The 13566-nt window shown below is 38.7% G+C and overlaps 1 protein-coding gene across 2 annotated transcripts in view; it reads right to left on the reverse strand.

Annotated features, from left to right (window-relative positions):
* ARHGAP42 (Rho GTPase activating protein 42) overlaps positions 1–13566 on the reverse strand; it is a 340955-nt gene that overhangs the window by 287501 nt on the left and 39888 nt on the right. The window lies entirely within an intron of this gene.

The raw sequence follows: 13566 nt of genomic DNA on the forward strand, positions 1-13566 counted from the left end.
CTGCAGTCCATGGGGTCACAGAGTTGGACATGACTGAGTGACTGAACTGAACAAATTTGCAAGAGTGGAGATTATTGACTCCATCTGCTTCTAACTAGTGACATCAATTCAATCATCAATCATCGTTCATTAAACATTTATTGGGCACTGTTTAGGTACTGAAATCCAGCAGTAAACAAAAGATAAAAACCCCTGCCCTCATGAACTTACCTTCTAGCAGAAAGAGAAACGCATAATGTGTCAGCTGGTGATTAAGTGCTATATGGGAGGGGTAGGAAAGTGGATGATGAGAGAAAGTTACTCAGCTATAAGATGGTAAGTGAAGGGCTGTCTGAGAAAGCAACTTCTGAACAAAGATCTGATAAAATACAATATTCACCAAATAGAAGAATGCATTCATATAACTGCTAACTGCACTGGGCAACTGGCTACACAAAGATTCTTTTCTTGTCAGCAGTTTATTTAGAGACTCAGCATAAGTCAGCCCTATGCATTCAGCTTCCTCAATAGACAGCAACCATACCTGCTCCCAGGGCCCTGAGACTAGCCCCCCAAAGAGCCAGTCCCCCCGCCAAGTTCAAGAACCCATTTCTCAGAAATAGCACCTTCCCGTTGACCAGAGCTGGATATCCAGCAAAATGAAGAGATCTTCCCAGTTATTTAGAGTCACTAAAATACAATTCTTTACAGTCTCGACTTCAAATCTTTAAAAGTACACAAAGATGTAAATACATGCTATATGGTAAGGCAAAGCATCATTTCTTATTTTAAAGGGTATTCAAAATGCCTTTATACTGAAAGGTGAAAAAAATACTGAAAGACAGCATGAAATGATACAGAAAAAAAAGTAAAAACCAAGTATCATTTAAGCAACCCATTTGAAGGAAAAAAATTGCAATTCAAACTAATTTATTTGATATGGCCTTTGTCAGCATTTGCATGAAGTTTAATCAAAGACATACGCCATTCTGATAGTCCTTGAGAGGAAAGGAATTCAAGCTTTGACGTGCATCTTCAGTGTTTCTTAAAAATCTCCTTGTGAGAAAGCAGGATTGGCTTTCCAGTTGTAAATAAATTCCAGGCTAAAGAGGCCATTCTTGGTCAGAGGACTTCTGTGCACTCACCCACAAACTCAGCAGCATTAATATACAAGCTTTAATAGCCACAAGTACCTCTGAGCTCAAATGCAAGACAGCTGATCACTGCCTAAAGAGAATTCAACTGCAGCTGCTTAGCAGTGAACAGAAAGATGTACCACAGACAGCAAACCCATGACACAGTTTTTGAGCTTGTCTCCCTGCTGTGCAGTTGATGAAGGAAATCATGACACCCAGGTGGAAAATGCAGCTACACAATCCACCATATATCAAACCTTCCCAAAATAGAAAGCTGCCACCTCGTGTATTCGGTCACACTAATCTTGAAATGTACATGACAAATTTACTAGTCAGCGGTTTTATTGACTTTGTAAACCCTGAGTCTTGACATTTAACAACTGTTACTAATTATTAATAAATACATTTTTTTATAAAGGTAAAAGCTACCTCCACGGTATAGTGAGAGGTAGGGGAAAGCACACCTCCATGAGATGCTCTGTTTACTCCCTAAAATACCTCTTTAGCAGTGGAGTGTTATAGATGACTCCAGACATAAAGAAAAGGGAAGAGTAAACTGTGGGCTCAGAAGTGGGAGGCCACGGGTCCCCATTGCTTTCTGAGACCTCTGCTATGCATCACCGGAGACCTCTGCTATGCATCACCAGTGTCACAGAGTGGCGGGGTTGCGGGTTGTGGGGGGCGGGGAGCGGTGCAGAGAGGCTCAGGCGCTTCTATGGTGGTAGTGGTTTAGTTGCTAAGTCGTGTCCGACTCTTGCGACTGTAGCCTGAGTCTGTAGGCTACCCCATGGACTGTAGCCTGCCAGGCTCCTCTGTCCAGGGGATTCTCTAGGCAAGAATACTGGAGTGGGTTGCCATTTCCTTCTCCAGGGGATCTTTCCAACCCAGGGATTGAACCCGGGTCTTCTGCATCACAGTCAGATTCTTTACCGACTGAGCTACAAGGGAAGCCCAATGCACACCTACCTGGCATCAAAACCAAAGATTTTATCTATTCATAGACTCTGCGTTAGCTAACATGAGCACAAGTACATCATTTCAGAAAGGTTTAAACTGTGACTTTTTGAAAGTTATCTTCATTTATCTATAAAATGTACGTGCACAGACACCATTTTCTCTTAGTGACGAGCAAACTCACATGAAGCACAGCTGGACGATGATGATCAAGCAGCACAGACTCTCTTCATAGACCTGAAATGTAACTTCATCTGGCATAGTCTCTAAAACCAGGCCAAATCCAGGACAGGGGCAAAATCTCCTTAACTGATAACACCTATGGTTTTCTTATGCTTTAATTTTCACCTTCTTGATGCCCAGGTTTCCTTTTGCCTCTTGAAATGTGGATATGCCTACTAACATCTGCTGAAATGTCATGATTCATGGTTTACCCCTAACTCAGTAAGTGAGTGTGTCATCTTAAAGTCACCAAACATCCTTTGGCCAATGTATTAATGATCTAGACACTGGTCTATTTTTTGTTACAGTTACCAGAAAATTAAATGTTTGGGCTAATTAAGGGAGGGCTTCCCAGAGAGGGCTTCCCAGATGGCGCTAGTGGTGAAGAACCTGCTACCAACACAGATGTTAGAAACATGGGTTTGATCCCTGGGTTGGGAAGATCCCCTGGAGGAGGGCACTGCAACCCACTCCAGTATTCTTGCCTGGAGAATCCCATGGACAGCGAAGCCTGGTGGGCTGCAGTCCAGTGGGTTGCAGAGAGTCAGACACGACTGAAGCGACTTGGTGGTTCAGTAGCTAAGTCATGTCCAACTCTTGCGACCCCATTGACTGTAGCCTGCCAGGCTTCTCTGTCCATGGGATTCTCCAGGTAAGAATACTGGAGTGGGTTGCCATTTCCTTCTCTAGGGGATCTTCCACACCCAGGGATCTAACCCAAGTCTCCCACATTGTGGGAGAATTCTTTACCAGCTGAACCACAAGGGAAGCCCAAGAATACTGGAGTGGGTAGTCAGCCCCTTCTCCAGCGGATATTCCCGACCCAGGAATCGAACCAGGGTCTCCTGCATTACAGGCAGATTCTTTATCAACTGAGCTATCGGGGAAGCCCCAAAGTGACTTAGCATGCATGCAACTAAGAGAAACCCTTAACTCTTTATTTTCTGACTCTATTATTGGAGGTAAATATATATATATATATATATATATATATATATATAAAGAAAGTTGCTCACATAATTTCATTTATTCAAGATTTATTTAGACCTACTATGTACCAAGCACACAGTTGTCTACTTCCATGGAGCTTTCAGTGAGGACAACAGAGAAGTAAACAACTGCAATGCACGGTGTAAGTGCCACAACTGACAGCTACTCCTGCAGAGGAAAAGGGAGAAGATGCAACTCCATATTCTTCAGTGTTACTGTTTCTCTCCTGAGTCATTCTTACTCTATCAACAAAAATGCTTCTAGCCCCTGAATCAACAGGAAAGCTCTGGAACTCCTATCAATGAACCTCCACCTCTCTGCCAAACCACCACCTAATATAATTATCCCACCCCTACTTCTCCTGCAGGTGGAAACCCAGGTGTAGCCTTTTCATCAGCTGACTGCATTATTAAGGAGCTTCAATCTTAGCAGGCTCATTGACAGAGGTATCAATACATGCAGTCTTCTCAGACAGGAACAAAATTTATCAACCAAGCCCATGTATATTTTTAGCAATTACCAGCATATATCATTGCATGCTAGGCTTCAGCATTACACGAACCAAGAAGTTCCAGACATCCAAGCTGGGTTTGGAAAAGGCAGAGGAAGCAAAGATCAAACTGCCAACATTCACTGGATCTAAAGAAAGCAAGGAAATTCCAGAAAAAACATCTACCTCTGTTTCATCAACTACACTAAAGCCGTTGAGTGTGTGGATCATAACAAACTGTGGAAAGCTCTTAAACCGATGCGAATACCAGATCATCTTCCCTGTCTCCTAAGAAAACTGTATGCGGGTCAATAAGCAACAGTTAGAGCCCTGTATTGAATAACTGATTGGTTCACGATGGAGAAAGGAGAACGACACGGCTGTCTGCTCTCACATATTTAACCTATATGCTGAGCACATCATGAGAAATGCCGGGCTGGATAAGTCTCAAGCAGCAATCAAGACTGGCAGGAGGAACATCAACAACCTCATATATGCTGATGAAACCACTCCAGTGGCAGAAAGTGAAGAGAAACTCGAGTCTTGATGAGGACGGAGGAGGAGAGTGAAAGAGCCGGCTTAAAACTAAGATCATGGCATCCGGCCCCATCACTTCATGGCAAACAGAAGGGGAAAAAGTCAAAGTAGTGACTGGGCTTCCCAGGTGGTGCTAGTGGTAAAGAACCCACCTGTCAATGGAGGAGATATGAGAGACGCAGGCTTGATCCCTGGGTTGGGAAGATCCCCTCGAGGAGAGCGCTGCATCCCACTACAGTATTCCTGCCTGGAGAATCCCATGGACAGAGGAGCCTAGTGGGTTACAGTCCATAGCATCACAAAAGAATTGGACACGACTAAAGCGACATAGCACAGCACCATGACCAATTTCTTCTTCTTTGGCTCTAAAATTACTGTGGATGGTGACTGCAGCCATGGAATCAGAAAACAACTGCTTCCTGGCAGGAAAGCGATGATAAACCTAGACAGTGTGTTGAAAAGCAGACATTATTCTGCTGACAAAGGTCCATATAGTCAAGGCTCTGGCCTTCCCAGTAGTCATGTACTATTGTGAGAGCTGGACTGTAAAGAAGGCAGAGCACAAAGAACCGATGCCTTTGAATTGTGATGCTGGAGAAAACTCCTGAGAGTCCTCTGGACAACAGATCAAACCAGTCAATCTTAAAGGAAATCAACCCTGAATACTCAATGGAAGGACTGATGCTGAAGCTCCAGTATATTGGTCACCAGATGTGAACAGCCAATTCATTGGAAAAGTCCCTGATGCTGAGAATGACTGAGGGCAGAAGAAGAGGGTGTCAGAGGATGAGATGGTTGGATGGCATGACAGATGCAACGGACCATCAACTTGGGCAAACTTTTGAGAGATAGTGAGGGACAGGGAGGCCTGGCATGCTGCAGTCCATGGGGTAACAAACAGTTGGACATGACTGGGCAACTGAACAACAATAGCATATATCAATATCAACCCATGCAATAAATGTTAGTGATTTCCAGGTATGTTGCACAAAAGTGTTTCAAATCAAACTGTTTATCAGAAAAACAAAAAAGCTTTTCAGAATAAAACAATAACTTTCTCTTAGTCTTCCGTTCTTTCATCTGTAGCTCTTCAAACACATAGAAGCAGGCAGGCACTCATTTTCACTGATCCCTGCTGAGGAGCAGAGGAATTAAAACCAACCTGTACTGAAATCATGCCCCTAAGTTGACAAGACAATTCTGCAGCATTCCTCAACTTTCCATCCCTCTTGGATCACCTCACCTCCCCCTTGCAAAGATGACTTCAAACTGGGCAACCTCAGATGAATGCCAAAGTACCATGAGATGGTCACCCAGCTGAGCTCAGCCACTTAAGAGAATGCAACTCCAATCATTTCCACAACAACGGAGACAGCAGAGCTCTGAAGGAGCTGAAATATGAAGGGCTTTCCTGGTGAGGTTCTATAAAGACTCTCTGGTAGAGTTCCATGTAAATTACAGATACAGAAATACAGCTCCCCAAATAATAATGCTTTCTTTTGCAAATAAACTCGATTTTCCTTAGAAGTAAAAAAAGTTTTGGCCCTTTTTTCATTTGCATGACACAGTATTTCTAAACAAAACAGTAGCTGCCATTTAACTCATTAGCTTACATTCACTAAAAATGAACAAAAAAGTTATCTTTTACCCAAAACAGTTATGTGGCACACACAAGTTTGGGTTTTATTACAATTGTTGAATAGCAGTGATCATTCACTGAGTACCTGCTGGGTGACAAACTGACTTAATTACTTTACCTCCATTTAATCACCATAACCCATCAGCATCATCCATACTTCTACATTTAACAGAGAACAGAGCCAGCAACGTAAAGGGCCTGGATTTCAATCCCCTTGCCTTAACTGTCAAGACTCGGGAGATACTTTCTCAAGTGGACAAAACCAGAGACTGTTCACTACTCTAAGATCCTCAGAGTACATTTCTTTAATCTGTAAGATAAGAACCTTTCATTTCTACTCCTTAGTTCAGGCTGCAGTTAATTCTCCATTCTACTAAATTCTAAATAATTAATCAATCATTTGGTCAACAACTTGGACAGGTTGTTCAGAAAACTTGGAGAAAGAAACTCGGGAAAAGGAAGTCAATCAGTTGTTAGCACTTTGTATTCTAATTTCAGCACTTTGATACTGTGGTGAGGTTCCCTGATTTAGGGCCTCTCAAATCCGTCTATGGGGACTAGCTCCACTGCCAAAGTGATCTATCCACCCGCTCAATTCACAGCTCCCACTACTTCTATACCCAGCCATTAACCCTGGACAATGACATACCTTGTTTTTCTATTTATGCTTATCAGCTTGTATGTTGTGCCTTAACTTTTCACTTTACTTCAATCTCACATCAAGTATTTGATTTGATGCCTCCTACTCATTTATATATAATGATTCCGCTTACATTTTAAAATGGAAGATTCAGTGGTATGCTTTTACATTGTTTCTGAAAATAAAACCTGCATATAATAGTTTAAGGAGAATTATCAAAATCTATAAATCCAGTAGAAATACATACTAAATAAGCAATAGATACACATTTACATAGAACACATTCAGAAGTGAAACACTAGCAAGAAATGTTAAAACAGCAAACACTTGGGCATACTAGAAGCTACGGTTTCCTCACGTGGTCCCCTCTCAATAACACTAAGGTTAAATGAATGAATGGACAATAAAAGGTCCCACCTTTACTGTTTTTCCACAATTTCTATTTTTGGAAACTATAATGTTATGTGGAAGAATGGCAGTATAAACATACTAAGTTCCATTTACAAATGAAATTAGAATGAAATAGACAATTAAGCACTTATATATATGTCACACTGATAAAAATTGAGTACTCTCTACCCAGTTAACTATTATTTATTCAAAATCCAGTTGATTATTCTATTGAATGCATAGTCATGGTACTTTCTATCTGCTAAATGAACTGAATGAAAAGGTGATTTAATATTACCTTTAATATTTAATATTAAAGATCAAATGGCCAACATACCCTGGATCATAGAAAAAGCAAGGGAATTTCAAAAAGCATCTGCTTGTGGTTCATTGACTATGTTAAGCCTTTGACTGTGTGGATCACAACAAACTCTGTAATATTCTTAAAGATACAGGAATACCAGACCACATTACCTGTCTCCTGAGGAACCTGTATACAGGACAGGAAGCAACATTTAGAATTAGACATGGAACAAGAGACAAGCAACATGGTTCCAAATTGGGAAAGGAGTACATCAAGACTGCATAATGTCATCCTGCCTATTTAACGTATATGCAGAGTACATCATGTGAAGTGTGGGGCTGGATGAATCACAAGCTGGAATGAAGATTGTAGGGAGAAATAGCAACAACTGCAGATATGCAGATAATACCACTTTAATGACAAAAAGTGAAAAGGAACTAGAGCCTGTTGATGAAGGTGAAAGAGGAGAGTGAAAAAGCTTGGCTTAATTCAAAAAATGAAAATCATGGCAGCTGGTCCTGTCACTTCATGGAAAACAGATGGGGGAAAAGTGGAAACAGCATTAGATTTCATTTTCTTGGGCTCCAAAATCAATGCAGATGGTGACTGCAGACATCAAATTAAAAGATGCTTGCTCCTTGAAAGATTAGCTATGACAAAAGTGAAGTGAAAGTGAAAGTCGTTCAGTCATATCCAATTCTTTGTGACCCCATGGATTATATAGTCCATGGAATTCTCCAGGATAGAATACTGGAGTGGGTAGCCTTTCCCATCTCCAGGGGATCTTCCCAACCCAGGAATCAAACCCAGGTCTCCCATATTGCAGGTGGATTCTTTACTAGCTGAGCCACAAGGGAAGCTATGACAAAACTAGACAGCATATTAAAAACAGAGACATCACTTTGCTGACAAAGGTCCATCTAGTCAAAGCTATGGTTTTTCCAGTAGTCACGTATGTCTGTAAGAGTTGGGCTATAAGGAAGGCTGAGTGCCAGAGAATTGATACTCTCAAACTGCAGTGCTAGAGAATACGCTTGAGACTCCCTTGGACTGCAAGGAGACCAAGCCAGTCCATCCTAGAGAAAATCAGTCCCGAATATTCATCGGAAGGACTGATGCTGAAGCTGAAGCTTCAATACTTTGGCCATCTGATGCAAAGAGCTGACTCACTGGAAAAGACTCTGATGCTGGGAAAGATTGAGGGCAGGAGGAGAAGGGGACGACAGAGGATGAGATGATTGGATGGCATCACTGACTCAATAGACTTGAGTTTGAGCAAACTCAGGGAGATAGTGAAGGACAGGGAAGTCTGGAGTGCTATAGTTCATGGGGTTGCAAAAAGTCAGACACAACTCAGCGACTGAACAGCAACAACAATTTTACCTTCAATATTTAATATAAATAGAAAAAGACTACTAACCTAGAATTCTGAATCCTTCAACAGTGAAACAGAAATAAAGACTTTCTTAAACAAAAATGAGGGATTGTGTCATCAGTTGACCAGTCTTGCAAGAAATGTTAGTTCTTTAGTCCTACATAAAAAAAAAAAAAAGAAGAAATAAATAGAAAACAAAAATTTTATTTTCTTTAAAGAAGGAGAAATTGGGAATACTCAGATATAAGGTAACTGTCTGGAGAATCCCATTGACAGAGGAGCCTGGCAGGCTGCAGTCCCGTGGACAGAGAAGCCTGGTGGGCTACAGTTCATGTGATTGCAGAGTCAACTGAAGTGACTTAGCATGTACTACAAATGATGCAGGATAATGTTATTTGAAAGTGGACCTGCACTAGTTGTATACTGTAGATTCAGGGGCAAACACTTTAAAAATAATTTTAAAAAATATAATGGCATGCAATAGAGGAGAGAAAATGGAATCATATAAAATCCCCAAATATTTGGAGATTAAACAACACATTTCTAAATAACACATGAATCACAGAAGTCACAAGAGGAATTTTTAAATATTTCCCATTAAATGAAAATAAACAATGTAATAAAAAAAATTGTGGAAAAAAATGAATGCTCTGAGGAAAATTCATAGCACTGAATGCAAATATTAGAGAAGAAGAATATCTGAAATAAATATGCTGACACCTTAGGAAACTAGAGAAAGAAGAGCAATATAAGCCTAAAGCAAGCAGAAAATACAAAATAATAAATATTATACAGAAACAAACAAAATTAGAAACAAAAAATCAATAGAGGAAAAAAATAAAGTCGAAAAGCTGAGCAAATATAAAATTAGAGAAATCACTATTAATGATATGGACATTAAAAGGATAATAAAGGAACAATATAAACAACTCTATGCCTACAAATTTGGTAATTTAGATGAGATTCACCAATTCCTTGAAAGACACTAACAACCAAATCTTACACAAGGATAAACATTATCTGAACAGAGCTATAAATACTAAAGAAAGTAAATCAATAATTTAAAATCTATGCCTCCCAAAGAAATAAACACATCATGCCTAGGTGGTTTCACTGGTGGATTCTATCAAATATCTAAGAAAGAAATAGTAACAATTGTCTAAAAGTTTTGACAGAAAATAGAAGCAGAAAGAATACTTCCCAAGTCATTCCATGAGGCCAGCACTACCATAAAACCAAACCAGACAAAGACAAAATCAAATTACTTCTCTCATGGTTGTTGTTCAGTCACTCAATCATGTCCAGCTCTGCAACCCCATAGACTGTAGCACACCAAGCTTCCCTGTCCTTCACCATCTCCCAGAGCTTGCTGAACCTCACATCCACTGAGTCAGTGATTCCATCCAACATCTCATCCTCAGTCATCCCCTTTCCTGCCTTCAATCTTTCCCAGCATCAGGGTCTTTTCTAATGAGTCACCTCTTCGCATCTGGTGGCCAAAGTATTGAAGCTTCAGCATCAGTCCTTCCAATAAACACTCAGGACTGATCTCCTTTAGGATGGACTGGTTGGATCTCCCTGCAGTCCAAGGGACTCTGAAGAGTCTTCTCCAACACCACAGTTCAAAAGCACCAAGTCTTCGGCTCTCAGCCTTCTTTATAGTCCAACTCTCACATCCATACATGACTACTGGAAAAACCATAGCTTTGACTAGATGGACCTGTTGGCAAAGTAATGTCTCTACTTTTTAATATACTGTCTAGGTTTGTTATAGCTTTTCTTCCAAGGAGCAAGTGTCTTTTAATTTTATGGCTGCAGTCACCATCTGCAGTGATGTTGGAGCCCAAGAAAATAAAGTCTGTCACTGTTTCCATTGTTTCCCCATCTATTTGCCATGGGACCAGATGTCATGATCTTCATTTTTTGAATGGATATAGATGTAAAAACCCTCAACAAACTATTAGAAAATTGAATCCAATAATTATAAAATAACAACTTAAGATTTATCCTAAACATATAAGACTTATTCAATATTTGAAAATCAATTAATGTAATCCATTACACCACTACTCTGAAGGAAAAATGAATCATATGATCACATTAATAGGTGTGGAAAAAGCATGTAACAAAGTCCAACACACATTTATAATAAAAACCCAGTAAACTAGGAATAGAGGGGAACTCCCACAACTTGGTTTAAAAACATCTAAAAGAAATCTATTGATAAAATCATACTTAATGGTAAGAAACTTATAGACTTTCCAAGACCAGAAACAAGACAAGGATGTTCCTTCTCACTATCCTTCAACATCATGCTAGAAATCCTAGCTCGTGCAATAAGACAGAGAGAAAATAAAAGGTATACAATTTGAAAAGAAATAAAACTGACTTTGTTTATAGATAACATGACTATTTACGTAGAATGTTCCAAATAATTAACAAAGACATTCTTAGAACTAATAAGAAACCAGAGCAAGGTTGCAGGATACAAGAATAATATATAACAATCAACTGCTTTTTCATATACAGAAAAGAACAATTGGAATTTGAAATTAAAAAACATTTCCACTAATGCCAAAAAGTAAAATATTAAGCATAAATCTAAAAACAAACCAAAAAAATGTACATGTTCTAAATGAAGAGCATGTATGCACCACACGTTCCTTCATCTAGAAATGAAGAAAACCACAAAACTCTAATGAAAGACATAGAAGAAGATCTTCATAAATGGAGAGATATTCCATGTTCATGGATAGGAAGACAATATTGTCAAGATGTCAGTTCTTCCCAATTTGATCTATAAATTCAATACAATCGTAATCAAAAGGCTCAGCAAGTAACTTTGCCTAACTGATTCTAAAATTTATACAGAAAGGCAACACAACCAGAATAACCAACAAAATGTTCAAAGAGAAGAACAAAGCCAGAGGACTGAAACTAGCCAACTTCAAGACTTAGTATAAAGCTACAAATAAAGCTATACAACACTAGTATAAAGCTATTTACTTGGGATAAAACGTTCTAGGCCAATATATTTCAGACTGCAGGGCTGGTTCTAATTTAGAACTGACTACAGACCTGGAGTTAAGGGAAAGAAGTGCTGGCAGCGGAGCCCAAGACTGTTAAGAGACATTAACATTGAGACAGTGTAACATTAACAAAAGACGAATAGATCAACCGAACAGAACAGAGAGCCCAGAACAGACCCCAAAAGTAAATTCAAATGATATTTGACAAAGTAGCAAAAGAAATTCAATAGAATATGAACAGCCTTTTCAACAAATGATGCTCAAACAATTGGATATCCATATGCCAAAAAAAGAAAAAGAAAAAACTTTTTGAAGAGTCTAGACACAGATCTTATATGCTTAGCAAAAATTAACTCAAAATGTATCCTAAACATAAAACTCTAAAACTCTTAGAAAATAATATACGAGAAAAAGTAGATGACTTTGGCTTTGGCAATGATGTTTTAGATCCAACACCCAAAGCACAATCCATTAAAAAAAAATTAGTAAGTTTGAAATGATTAAAAGTAAAAAAAAAAAATTGCTCTGTGAAAGATACTGTGAGAAAAATAAAAAGCCACAGACTGGGAGAAAATATTCATAAAACATGTATGTGACAAAGGACTCATACCTAAAATACACAAAAACTGTTAAATCTCAACAAGCAAACAACCCAGTTTTTAAAAAATGGGCCAAAGAGCTTCACACCTCACCAAAGAAGATCTCCAGGTGGCAAACACACGCATGGAAGGAAGGGGAAAAAAAGACAGCTCCACATCATGTCAGTGGAAAATAAAAGATACAACAAGATGCCACTACGTACGTTTCAGAATGGCCAAAACCCAAAACATTGACAACATCATATGCTAGAGAGAATGTGAAGCAACTGAAACACTCATTCATCCATTACTGGTGGGCATGCAGAGTGGTTCAGCCATGCTGGAAGAGAGTTTGGCAGTATTTTACATAACTAAACGTACTCTTACCATACAATCCAGCAATTACACTCCTTAATATTTACCCAAAGGATGTGAAAACTATGTCCACACAAAAATCTGCACACACATGTTTATAGCAGTTTTATTATAATTGCCAAAACTTAGAAGCAACCAAGATGTCCTCAGGTAGATGAATGGATAAACCAACTGTAGTAAATTCATACAATGGTCTGTTTTTCAGCAATGAAAAGAAAGGAGCTATCAAGTCACAGGAAAGCACAGAAGGACCTTAAAGCATATTGGTAAGTGAAGAAAGCCAATCTGAAAAGGCTATATATCACATTCTTGAAAAGGTAAAACTATGGAGGTAATAAAAAGATATATATATATTTCATATATATTTTAGCCTTGTGAAACTACTCTGCCTGATACTATAATGATGAATAAATGACTTTATGCATTTGTCAAAATCCTTAGAACCATACCATATAAACACTGAATGAAAATGTAGACTATGGACTTTAGGTTAATAATAATATCAATACTAATTCATTCATTCAAATAAAAGTACCACACTAAAGAAAGATGTTAATAATACAGGTACCTGCATGTGTGTGTGGATGGGGGAAAGGGGTGAATAATACGGGAACTCTATATTATGTGCTCAATTTTAGTAAATAGGTTTTTTTAAATGTGCATAAAAACTGAATGATAATTACATGGTTGTTGATTATAACAGCCTCTCTAATTTTCAGTGTGCTTGAATGTTTAGATAAAAAGTACTAAAAATTTTTAATAAAGCAAAATCCTAGTTAGAAGATCATTCACATTTACATTTTAAATTGTTAAAAGCAATATGTGCTCTGTAATATCAGATAGTCAGAAAAGAAACAATGTTACTTCAAACAATAGTCAGATAAAATTAACCTTAAAAAGTCAACATTTTAAGTTTCTTGGGTTTTTT

The sequence above is a fragment of the Bos javanicus genome, chromosome 15 (genome assembly GCF_032452875.1).
Source record: "Bos javanicus breed banteng chromosome 15, ARS-OSU_banteng_1.0, whole genome shotgun sequence".
Lineage (NCBI taxonomy): Eukaryota > Metazoa > Chordata > Mammalia > Artiodactyla > Bovidae > Bos > Bos javanicus.